Source organism: Arachis stenosperma, chromosome 4 (assembly GCF_014773155.1).
Source record: "Arachis stenosperma cultivar V10309 chromosome 4, arast.V10309.gnm1.PFL2, whole genome shotgun sequence".
Lineage (NCBI taxonomy): Eukaryota > Viridiplantae > Streptophyta > Magnoliopsida > Fabales > Fabaceae > Arachis > Arachis stenosperma.
The window spans coordinates 95,283,815-95,287,881 of NC_080380.1; the positions used below are offsets into that span (position 1 = coordinate 95,283,815).

Genomic DNA, 4,067 nt, shown 5'->3' on the forward strand with positions numbered 1-4,067 from the left:
CAAAATGGGAGTTAAACGCCCAAACTGGCATAAAAGCTGGCGTTTAACTCCAAGAAGAGTCTCTACACGAAATTTCTTCATTGCTCAGCCCAAACACACACCAAGTGGGCCCGAAAGTGGATTTTTATGTCATTTACTCATCTCTGTACACCCTAGGCTACTAGTTTTCTATAAGTAGGACCTTTTACTATTGTATTGATATATCTGGGTAGCTATCTTCATTTTATGCTATCTTAGATCATTGGGAGGCTGGCCATTCGGCCATGCCTAGACCTTGTTCTTATGTATTTTCAACGGTGGAGTTTCTACACACCATAGATTAAGGTGTGGAGCTCTGCTGTACCTCGAGTATTAATGCAATTACTATTGTTCTTCTATTCAATTCCGCTTGTTCTTTGTCTAAGATATTCATTTACACCCAAGAACATGATGAATGTGATGATTATGTGACACTCATCATCATTCTCACTTATGAATAAGTGACTGACAACCACTCTGTTCTACAAGCAAACAAGGCTCTAATGATTATCTCTTGGGTTCTGTAACCGGAATCTTCGTGGTATAGGCAAGAACTGATGGCGGCATTCAAGAGAATCTGGAAGGTCTAACCTTGTCTGTGGTATTCTGAGTAGGATTCAATGATTGAATGACTGTGACGTGCTTCAAACTCCTGAAGGCGGGGCGTTAGTGACAGACGCAAAAGAATCACTGGATTCTATTCCGGCCTGATCGAGAACCGACAGATGGATAGCCGTGCCGTGACATGGTGCGTTGAACATTTCCACTGAGAGGATGGGAGGTAGCCACTGACAACGGTGAAACCCTTGCATAAGCTTGCCATGGAAAGGAGTAAGAAGGATTGGATGAAGACAGTAGGAAAGCAGAGAGACGGAAGGGAAGGCATCTTCATACGCTTATCTGAAGTTCCTACCAATGAATTACATAAGTACCTCTATCCTTATCTTTATGCTTTATTCGTATACCACTATACCCATTTGAGTCTGCCTGACTAAGATTTACAAGGTGACTATAGCTTGCTTCATACCAACAATCTCCGTGGGATCGACCCTTACTCGCGTAAGGTTTATTACTTGGACGACCCAGTGCACTTGCTGGTTAGTTGTGCAAAGTTGTGTTTATGCCATGGTATTGAGCACCAAGTTTTTGGAGCCATTACTAGGGATTATTTGAGTTGTGAAAAGTAGTGATCACAATTTCGCACACCAAGATTTTGGCGCCGTTGCCGGGGATTGTTTCGTGTATGGACAACTGACGGTTCATCTTGTTGCTTAGATTAGGTATTTTTCTTCAGAGTTCTTAAGAAGGAATTCTAGTGTTTCAAGTTGATGTTCTTATCATCACCAAAGCTGATTGATCTTCATCAATTTAGCTCTTGAATGCAATGTCCTGCTGAAGCTTGGCTAGCCATGTCTAATTCCTTTAGACTGAAGCTTTAGACTAACATTGCATGATTCCTGGAATTCTCATTAAGAATTTTGATACCTTTATTTTCTCTTCCATATAATTTTCGAAAAAAAAAATAAAAATTACAAAATCATAAAAACCAAAAATATTTTATGTTTCTTGTTTGAGTCTAGTGTCTCATCTTAAGTTTGGTGTCAATTGCATGCATTCATTCATGTGTCTTAAGGATCTTCAAGTAATTCTTGATTATTTCTTACTCTGATCTTTGAATTCTCTTGACTTGAGTGTTTATGTGTCTCATATGCATTCTGCAAACTGCTAAGTTTGGTGTCTTGCATGCATTGTTATTTAGTTGCATTTTGATTATTCCTCATTATTAAAAAAATCCAAAAATATTTTCAATTTGTGTCTTTTCAAGTCAATAGTACAGGGAACTGAAGATTCAGAACATGCAGCAGAGGAATTACACAGAAAAAGCTGGGCGTTCAAAACGCCCAGTGAAGAAGGACAGACTGGCATTTAAACGCCAGCCAGGGTACCTGGTTGGGCGTTTAACGCTCAAAAGGGTATAGTTTTAGGCGTTAAACGCCAGAATGTGCACCATTCTGGGCGTTTAACGCCAGGATGGCACAAGGGGGAGGATTTTGTTTTCAAATCAATTTTTTTTCAAGTTTTCAAAGTTTTTCAAAATCAAATCTTTTTCAAATCATATCTTTTCAATCAAATGTTTTCAAAATCAATTTCTTTCCTTTTTCAAAGATACTTGCTATCAATTAATGATTTGATTCAACATTTCAAGTATGTTGCCTTTTCTGTTGAGAAAGGTTTAATGTTTGAATCATATCTTTTCTTGATAGGCAAGTCATTAATTTTTAAAAATCAAATCTTTTTAAAAATTGTTTTCAAATCATATCTTCTCAATCACATATTTTTTTAAAAAAAAAAAAACCAATCATATCTTCTTAACTTCATCTTTTTCAAAATAGTTTTCAATCAAATCTTTTTGACTTCTAATTTCAAAATCTTTTTTCAAAAATCACTTGATTTCTTTCCCACTCTTATTTTCGAAAATTAATTAGTGTTTTTCAAAATGTTTTTCAAAATCTTTTACTTAATTTTCGAAAATTACTTCCCTTCTTCTCACATCCTTCTATTTATGGACTAACAATATTCCTTAATGCAAAATTCGAACTCCATCTTCTTTGATAAGTTCGAATTTTCTACTTCTGTCTTCTACTTTTCTGTTCTTCTGACACCTCAAGGAATCTCTATACTGTGACATAGAGGATTCCACATTTTCTTGTTCTCTTCTCTTTCATATGAGCAGGAACAAAGAAAAAAGCATTCTTGTTGAAGCTGACCCTGAACCTGAAAGGACCTTGAAGCGAAAGCTAAGAGAAGCTAAGGCACAACTCTCTGTAGAGGACCTAACAGAAATCTTTAAAGAAGAAGAAGCCATGGCAGCCGAAAACAACAACAATGCCAACAATGCAAGGAAGGTGCTGGGTGACTTTACTGCACCTACTCCCAACTTTTATGGGAGAAGCATCTCTATCCCTGCCATTGGAGCAAACAACTTTGAGCTTAAGCCTCAATTAGTTTCTCTAATGCAACAGAATTGCAAGTTTCATGGACTTCCATTGGAAGATCCACATCAGTTTTTAGCTGAATTCTTGCAAATCTGTGACACTGTCAAGACTAATGGGGTTGACCCTGAGGTCTACAGACTTATGCTATTCCCTTTTGCTGTAAGAGACAGAGCTAGGACATGGTTGGACTCACAACCTAAAGAAAGCCTGGACTCATGGGAAAAGCTAGTCAATGCCTTCTTGGCAAAGTTCTTTCCACCTCAAAAATTGAGTAAGCTTAGAGTGGAAGTCCAAACCTTCAGACAGAAGGATGGAGAATCCCTCTATGAAGCTTGGGAAAGATACAAACAATTAATCAGAAAGTGCCCCTCTTATATGCTTTCTGAATGGAGCATCATAGGTATTTTCTATGATGGTCTCTCTGAACTGTCCAAGATGTCTTTGGATAGCTCTGCTGGAGGATCTCTTCATCTGAAGAAGACGCCTACAGAAGCTCAAGAACTAATTGAAATGGTTGCAAATAACCAATTCATGTACACTTCTGAAAGGAATCCTGTGAACAATGGGGCAAATCAGAAGAAAGGAGTTCTTGAGATTGATACTCTGAATGCCATTCTGGCTCAGAACAAGATATTGACTCAACAAGTCAATTTGATTTCTCAAAGTCTGTCTCGAATGCAAAATGCACCAAGCAGTACTAAGGATGCTTCATCTGAAGAAGAAGCTTATGATCCTGAGAACCCTTCAATGGAAGAGGTGAATTACCTAGGAGAACCCTATGGAAACACCTATAATTCTTCATGGAGAAATCACCCAAATTTCTCATGGAAGGATCAACAGAGACCTCAACAAGGTTTCAACAACAATAATGGTGGAAGAAATAGGTTTAGCAATGGCAAGCATTTTCCATCATCTTCTCAGCAACAGACAGAGAATTCTAAGCAGAACCCCTCTGACTTAGCAACCATGGTCTCTGATCTAATCAAAACCACTCAAAGTTTCATGACTGAAACAAGGTCCTCCATAAGGAATTTGGAAGCACAAGTGGGACAG

General features: G+C 38.0%; 1 non-coding gene across 1 annotated transcript; it reads right to left on the minus strand.

Moving 5' to 3' along the window:
* Positions 1–3,287: 3,287 nt before the first annotated feature.
* On the minus strand, positions 3,288–3,395 carry LOC130977991 (small nucleolar RNA R71). The gene has a single exon (XR_009085656.1). It is a non-coding gene; the product is annotated as a small nucleolar RNA R71 (small nucleolar RNA).
* Between the last annotated feature and the right edge of the window lie 672 nt (positions 3,396–4,067).